Below are 8,782 nucleotides of genomic sequence, written 5' to 3'. Positions count from 1 at the left end.
AAATACGATCTTTAATAAACCCAGATAGGTACATCACTGTTGTGGAGCATGATCTAAGTGTATTAGACTATCTCTCTGACTCCTCATGCTGTTTGTATGGTGTGCCAAGTGCTTATGGTGTTGTAACTATGCCTTGTAGTGTTAGAGAAGGCATAAACATTTTCTTGGATGGCTATGTTCCAACAGAAAACTTGAGATTCAGAGATGCAGCGCTTGTTTTTAAAGTGGCTGAGACAGCAAATGAAGAAGTTAAAAAGATGTGTATGTATAACTACCCAGGGATGAAGAAAAAGATGGGAGAGTTTGCACTGGCAATTGCAGCTGGAGAGTTTACGGATTCTGAAATTATGGTGATGCTTGGGGAAAATGGTACAGGCAAAACGACATTCATCAGAATGCTTGCTGGAAGGCTTAAACCTGATGAAGGAGGAGAAGTGCCAGTTCTAAATGTCAGTTATAAACCACAAAAGATCAGTCCCAAATCAACTGGAAGTGTTCGCCAGTTATTACATGAAAAGATAAGCGATGCTTACACTCATCCGCAGTTTGTGACTGATGTAATGAAGCCTCTGCAGATTGAAAACATCATTGATCAAGAGGTACAAACATTATCTGGAGGAGAACTACAGCGAGTAGCTTTAGCTCTTTGCTTGGGCAAACCTGCTGATGTCTATTTAATTGATGAGCCATCTGCATATTTGGATTCTGAGCAAAGATTGATGGCAGCTCGAGTTGCCAAAGTTTCATACTCCATGCGAAGAAGACAGCCTTTGTTGTGGAACATGACTTCATCACGGCCACCTATCTAGCAGATCGAGTCATTGTTTTTGATGGTGTCCCATCTAAGAACACTGTTGCAAATAGTCCTCAAACCCTTTTGGCCGGCATGAATAAATGTTTGTCTCAGCTTGAAATTACATTCAGAAGAGATCCAAACAACTATAGACCACGAATAAACAAACTCAACTCAATTAAGGATGTAGAACAGAAGAAGAGTGGAAACTACTTTTTCTTGGATGATTAGACTGAATCTGAGGAAATCAATAAGCCATTTACTAAAAGAAACATTGACTGGGATTTTTGTCATATAAAACTTTAATCAGGTTTTATGCCCCACATACTCTGGAACTTGAAGTATAATCAATGTACATCAAAAGCCAGTTGTGTTGTAAATTGTAGTCTGAACACAGAAAATGCCACTTTCCTGGAAAAGTTCATAAGGCACTTTTGTGCATATTCTAAAATGAAGACATTTCAAGCTACACAAATTACCTCCAGGTTTTCATGATGTGTGGGAAGATGCTCAATAGTGTAATGCATACATGTACCAAATGCTGACCTGTGCGCCCCCTCTAGAAAAATCTTGAAGTTACTTTCTGTGCTTACCTGCTTTGCCAAGTATGCCAGTATAAGGAAATTTATTTTATAAGCTGGTCAAAGACCCCATTGATGATATTTGATAAATAAACATGAGGATTATAAAAAAAATCTCCTATCGCTCATTATTGCCCACTACTTGGTTGTACGAGTTTACCTGGAGAGCCAATATTAGCCTCGACTGAAGTCAAGCCCTGCTCACATAGCAGTAGGCAGCATGACCTAGTGTCACTTCAAGAGAAAGGCAAGGTCCTTGGGTCGCAGTCTGACCACCACCAAAGCGAGCTCGGGGGGTCTCCAGGCTCTCAGCCAACTGCCCTTCCTAGTTGCCCTCCTGTTCCTTACAATCCCTCTGGAGTTTCAGCCATAGCTAAGCCATGGCTGGGGGGCACTTCGCTTTCTCAGAGAGCTGTGGGGTGCCGGCTGATCAACGGTCACTCCCATAGATCCGGTCCCACTTGAGGGAAGGAATACTGACCTTTGATGTCTTCTTAAAATCCCTTTGTGTTTGCCAGAATGTTACCAGAGAAGCAAGGGTTCTTGTCTTCACACAAGAAAGAATTCAGGCGTGACACAGAGAGTAGTGGAAAGCAAAATAGCAAGGTTTATTAGGGCAGGGACATCCGTAAGAACGGATGGGCACCTCTCCAGACAGAACCTGAGAGAGAGTGCCCAGTCGCTCACTGGGGGAGAGTGAGGTTACATGGTTGAGTGGAGAGAATACACCTGGGCAGGCCAGGTGGGCAGCTCAGCAGAGAGGCAGAGGGCTGAGTGCGCAGTCCAGTTGGACTCTAGGTTTTTAAGAGAGTCGTTTACCCACCTACCCCCTCCTCCAGGACAAAGGATGGAGAGTCCTGGGGGAAGGGTTTTTGGGTGAAAATTAGCAAATTCCTCCCCAGATTTGCTGGCACCCTGGGCAGAGTAGGGGGGCTTCCCTTAGAGCATCTGAGAAGGTTTTATTGCCCCATGTTATCAAGTAACCCCTTTGGTCCTGAGCAGAGGGAATTCTCCTGGCAGCTTTCCTTGGTGGGAGGGCTGGGACCACCGGGGAGGTCATCAGGGTCTGCGCAGGACTTTGAAGTGCAAGATGCTGGGCTTCTGGAGCTTCTGCAGTGGGTGCTGGTCTTCAGGCCTTTCTCATACACATAGGCTCAATTTCTGACTTCCTACCTAACAGCACCACCACTGGCTGGAGGGACACACATGTGAGAGCCCTAATGTCAAGTTCACAGCCTTGTCTACGGCATGTTCAGTAGACCTGGTTGGTTGTAATGCTCTCTCAGTTTAGCGATGAGAAACTGATTAGAGAGGCAGAGATATGTTCAGAGGAAAGCAGGTATTGATACGGGAGGTGAGATCTTAATCTTTCTTTGTTGGGTTTCAACACTGCCCCCCCATCCCATGTGCCTCTGAAACGTTGCCAGGGGCTTGTCACAGCACACCACCCAATTACGGTGCAGGGCGAGTGCACTGGTAGATGGATTGCTGGCCTTGGATGCAGGAGAGCAGGTGCTGAGGTTGCTGTGTGGCAAGTGCCTGGTGCTCTCTGAACCCCAGCACCTGCTCTTAGGAAATGGGGTAATAATCTCTTTCCTAAATACCTCCTAAGGCTGTTCATTCACTCATTCAAGTATCTCTACTGCCAGAGAATAAAACTAGCACAATAATTCATGTGATAAAGATTCACTAGAAAAATCCATGTTCAACTCCAAAAGGAGAACGAACATTCAGAGTGAAAAGAAAGGAAACAGTAGGGCTTGGATCAACATGAGTCCACAGGCGAGGAGGGCGAGGTAGAGGGACAGCAGCAAGAAAAACAAGGAGATGCCAAACCCAGGAGCAAGAGGTGCAGACATGTTCGTGTTCATTTTCAAGTTCCTCACCCTCGTGTTTATCACAATGACTGCCTCACAATCTAATCTCCTTCCCAGATCGTAAAAACAACAGGTATTCTAGGAGGAGTGCCTTGGCAGCCAGCTTGTCCAGGGCCCTGGGTTTCTGCAGAGCCTGCTCGCTCATCTATCCATACCCTTTCCCCTACCTCACAACTAAATAATGCATGGCGCTTCCTAAATCCTAAACCCTGTCAAAAACCACTGGGAAGAAAGCCACATCTTTATAAATACCCTTGCCCCATTGTCTGGTTATGTTCCACATGGGAGCCTGGCCAGGCTTAGCACACAGACATTCACAGTGTGGTGGCTTCCGGGTCACCGACTGTCCCTGCTGTCACCGATCCCCCTCCCTGCTGCCCAGATTGTTAGGTAGGAAGTCAGAAATGAGCTTATGTGTATGTGACAAAGGCCTAAGGCATTGACATCCAGGTTCAGCATCCCCATCTCAAAATCACCCCATAACCTTCTAGGTGCAGCCCAGTATCTGCACTTCAAACATCCTACCAGATCCTGACCTCCCAGGGGGCCCTGCCCATCCTTCCTCTAACCAGCTTCCCCTGTCTGATAACTTCAGGGGGAAAACTCAGAAAGGAATATTTCGTATTTACATCCAAAAAGTCCTTTGTTCTAGGAGGAGGAGAAGAGGTGGGAAGGCAAGACCCATCCCCTTAAAAACCCTGGCCTAAATATAAACTGCGCACTCTCTCTCAGGTCCTGTCTGGAGAGGTGCCCATCCATTCCTACGGATGTCCCTACCCTAATAAACCTTGCTATTTTGCTTTCCACTACTCTGTCTCATGCCTGCATTCTTTCTTGCGTGAAGATAAGAACCCTTGCTTCTCCGGTAACAAGATGACTCTTCCCTAAGACCCAGGAGGGCTGTCTCACCTACCTCTGGGAAGGGTGAGTGCAGAGCTTTGCCACGGCCTCCAGATCTCATTAGCCTGAAGGATCCATACTGGGAGAAAGGGAGAGAAAAGCTTTACCCGCTGATGGTGGAATGGCTGTGCACACACAGAAATACTGAATGAGCACGCACTGCATGCTAGGCGCTCTGTGAGGTCACGGCACACAGCTGCAAAGAAAGCAGACATGAACCCTGCTTCAAGGAATTCACAGTGCAGTTTACCAAGTACTCAGCAGTGTGGTTGGGTGTACTGTTATCCCAGTGTCAGTGGTGACAAACTGATCCCACAGAGCTGGAGAGATGTGTTTAGAGGGAAACAGCCATTTGGAATCAGAGTTTGATTCCGAATCTGCCTGCACAGCTGCCTCTGGGGCTTGTCCCAGTTCACTGTCCAGTCCACCTGGGATCACCTCAGGTGGATAGAGACTCGAGACTCAGGCCCCAGGTCATTCTCCTTACCTCTCTGAACCCCAGTTTCTTCTCTTATGGTAACCCCTTTCCAAAATATTTCGTAGGTCATTCATTCATTCAGCAAATATTTCTTGAGCTCAGAGTGGGTAAAAACCAAAAGAAGGAATTAGTACAATAAAGTATGATCAGGCTGGACTTGCAGAATGAAATGTGCATTCAGGGAAGGAAAACACTTCAAAAAAGGACGATGTCTTGATGGATGAATAGGAGTTAGCAGGTGGAATGTGTTAGCTATAGAGTAGGCACTGAGACAGCCAGGAAGATCATACATTCCAAAAACAAGCGATGGGGATGTGGGCACCCCTCAATTCCTCACCTTCACTATTTTCATGCCTATCTCCTCCAAGGTCAAATCCATGCAAACATTTCCAGAATTCCTGGAAAGGACTACGAGGTCTCTCTGACCTGCTCCCTCAACTAAATCAATTCTTACAGCTAACATCTGCCCCTTGGGCTGCACCTCATGACAGGTGCTTCATTATACAACCAAGGGCCAAAGTCCTCTTCCTTCTCTCTGAGATTTTGGGCTCCTGCCCATACCGAGGGCAATGTCATGAAACTAGTTACAGCCCCTCTGCCCAACCTTTCTTCAGCTCCATGATCGCTCTCCAGCTGCCCTCTTCTTTGGCTCCAACAGAGAAATATTTCTGAATGCAGTATTTTAGGGTAAGACTTACTGTTTCACAGCCTTATATTCCAGGCACAGCTTTCTTAAAAATTACAAAAAGAGTATACAAATGTATTTGTCAGGGCCAGTGTTGTGGCACAGTGTATTAAGCCACTGCTTGCAACACCAATATTCCATATTGGCTCTGTTCAAGTCCTACTGCTCTGCTTCTTATCCAGCTCCCTGCTAATGCACCTGAAAAAGCAGTGGAGCAGTGGGAGATGGCCCGAGTGCTTGGGTCTCTGTGTTAGGTAGGAAGTCAGATATGAGCTTATGTGTGTGTGACATAAAGGCTTAATGAAAAGACATCTATGTCCAGCATATGCATCTGTATCTCAAAGTCATCCATTTCAGAGGCAGCCCAGTGTTCGCATCCTGCCCTGCCCCTTCTACCTGATAACCTGATAGGTAGTGGTCCCCGCCCCTTCTGCCTGGCAATCTTCCACAATCTCCCAGATGCAGCCCAGTATCTGCATTTCAAATACCCTGCTCTGGATCCCCATTCTCCAGGGGTGCTTGCTCACCTTTCCTCTAAACTCAGGAAGGCACCAGCTAGGCTTCCTCCCATCTGATACCTTCAGGGGAAAACTCAGATAGGAGCTTCTTAATATTTACATCCATAAAATCCTTTGATTCAGGAGGAGATGTGTGAAGACAAAGACCCATCTCCTTAAAAACCCCCGGCCTCAACCGGACTGCACGCTCAGCCCTCTGCCTCTATGCTGAGCCGCCCACCTGGCCTGCCCAGCTGTAATCTCTTCACTCAACTATGTAAACTGGCTCCTCTCCCCTCCCACCCCGCCCAGTCCGAGGGACTGGGCACTCTCCCTCAGGTTCTGTCTGGAGAGGTGCCCATCTGTTCTTACGGATGTCCCTTCCCTAATAAACTTTGCTATTTTACCTCCCACTAATCTCTGTCTCATGCCTGAATTCTTTCTTGCGCAAAGACAAGAACCCTGCCATTCACCAGTAACATTCTGGCAACCACGAAGGGATTTTGAGAAGACATCGAAGGTCAATATTCCTTCCCTCAAGTGGGACCAGATCTGTGGGAGTGACTATTGATCAGCCGGCACCCCACAGCTCTCCGAGAATGCGGAGTTCCCTCACCCCAGCCACGGCTTAGCTACAGCAGAAACTCCAGAGGGATTGTGAGGAATGGAAGGGCAACTAGGAAGGGCAATTGAGAACCTGGAGACCCCCTGAGCTCGCTTTAGCTTCCAGGTGGCCGGACTGTGACCCAAGGACCTGGTCTCTCTCCTGGAGGGTCGCCTGGTCACGCTGCCTATTGCTACGTGAGCAGGGCCTAGCTTCAATCGAGGCTAATATTGGCCTTCCAGGTAAACTCGGACAACTAGGTAGTGGGCAACCTTGAGCAATAGGAGATTTTGAACACCCACTCAGCCCCCAGACATCAGGGCCTTTCCCTATGCTCTCCTCCAGTTGAGATTCATAGAGGAAGGTGAGGGCAGTCACTCACATCTTGTCTTCTGTCGCTTTCCGTCTCCCTCCCCTCCCTTTGTTTCTGCTCATCTCCATTCCTATACCACAGGTTTTCTGTCTTTGCTCTGATGCCTCTTAAAATTTTTGTGCACTGTTACTGTTGCTAAGCTTTGATTGTCTGAGGACTGAATCTGGAAAGGAGCTAAAATTAACTATCTGTTTTAATTGAGTGAGTTCAGTAGCCCTAATTGGATCTGGTTTTGGTTAAAATATTGAGCTGTGTGGATTAAGATCTCACGTTGGTGGCCATTTTAATTTGACTAGATCGCTCAAACTTCTTTGTTCCGTTAAAAAGGTTTTGCTAGCTTACATTGTGCCTACCCGAGGGTCTGGTTCCTTACGTACTGTTAATGGGACGTACTGTTAATGGGACGCAGCTTCAGAGTTGACCTCATTCCCCCAAGGGTTTTTGTGTCAGGTCTGGCTTGCTCTACGTGTTGAATCGTGTGATAGTAAGGGCAATGGGATGCATGTGCCCTCCCTCCTTCTGGTGTCTGACCAGGGCCCAGTTGGCTCCAGGACAGGGAGCTGGCTACCCCTCCCTGCTGCACTCCTGTTTTACTCTTGGCCCTCCCCTCTTCCCTCTAGGCCTAGGTCTGGGACAGGGAACCGCCTGATAGACTTTGCTATCAGTCGCACCCTTCCAAGTAGAAAGAGCACTTTAGTATAGTCCAAACAGTTTTGCAGGCCCTGATTCAGAAGAGGGGGCTGACTGGCTTAGCCAAATTAAAATTAAAATATCCAGGGGCCATCAGGCCAAGTCTGATTAAGGGATAGTACTGAGAACAGGATCCCAAAAGGGAGAGATTTAGAGATGTTTTGAGGTGATTATGTGGCAGATATCAGATTACTGGGTTCCAGGAGCCCCAAGAGTGTTTGCAGGTTACACGGTAATACTAGTTAAGCCCGGCAACCCAGGCCCATAACCCACTGGCTACACAGTGAGCCAAGGAGTGATTTGGAGGTTTGCAGGGACGCCCGCTCCCTCCCTAGCGCGGCAGAAACCTCTGCCAGGATTTCTCCTCTATTCTCTTTCAGATGGGAAACCAGCTCTTGTCACCACCATGTGACTCACCACTAGGATGCATTCTCAGGAACTGGTCTCGGTTTGACCCAAGGGTCTTAAAGAAGAAATTGCTAGTTTCCCTCTGTAACAACATTTGGCCACAATATAAACAAAATGATCAGAGCTCTTCTGTATATTAAGATAATCGAAAATGAATCTTGATGTGAATGGAAAGGGAGAGGGAGTGGGAAAGGGGAGGGTTGTGGGTGGGAGGGACGGTATGGGGGGGAAGCCATTGTAATCCATAAGTCGTACTTTGGAAATTTATATTCATTAAATAAAAGTTAAAAAAAAATGATCAGAGAGTGTGGCCAGGAAATGGGACTTTAGATTCTAATACCATTTCTTGTTTACATCTATACTGCCGTGAGCACAGTAAATGGACAGAAATCCCTTATGTTACAGGTCTTTATGGCACTCAGGAAAAATCACAAGCTCTGTCAAAGTTGCAAACTGGACTTATCGATGCTTCATTTGAGTTATTATCCAGAGTCCACTGTAAAGCTAAGCCAAAGTAGCCACCATCTAGCACGCCCCTAGATGCCCTGGGGCCACCACTCCCTCAGCCTCCTCTGGAGCCAACAGCCCCACCTTGCCCAGAGGTTCTGCTGAGCGCTAGCTGGAGCCCCAGCCTGAAGCTGAGCCTGAGGCCGAACCCGAGGCCGAGCCCAAGGCCAAGGATGAGCCCAAGGCTGAGCACAAGCGGAAGCTGGAGCACAGGCGTGAGCCGGGCAGGAGCGCAGAGGGTGCAGGAATGTTTCCCTTACAGGAAATGATAGGACCCAATGGCCCCACCAAAATACGGGTCTCTTTTAAAATGCAGGATTTAAATGAGATGAAAGCAGAAATGGGAAGCTTCACTGAGGACCCCAACAGGTGGCTAGAGGGATGGTATA

The 8,782-nt window shown here is 47.5% G+C and overlaps 1 pseudogene; it reads left to right on the top strand.

The window, feature by feature from the left end:
• Window positions 1-2: 2 nt before the first annotated feature.
• LOC103350282 (ATP-binding cassette sub-family E member 1 pseudogene) lies at window positions 3-1,036 on the top strand (annotated as a pseudogene).
• Window positions 1,037-8,782: the final 7,746 nt, after the last annotated feature.

Source organism: Oryctolagus cuniculus, chromosome 7, assembly GCF_051225735.1.
Source record: "Oryctolagus cuniculus isolate XC-2025 breed Fujian yellow rabbit chromosome 7, ASM5122573v1, whole genome shotgun sequence".
NCBI classification, from domain to species: domain Eukaryota; kingdom Metazoa; phylum Chordata; class Mammalia; order Lagomorpha; family Leporidae; genus Oryctolagus; species Oryctolagus cuniculus.
The sequence above is the reverse complement of the archived record's forward strand: the minus strand, read 5'-3'. Positions and strand labels throughout refer to the sequence as shown.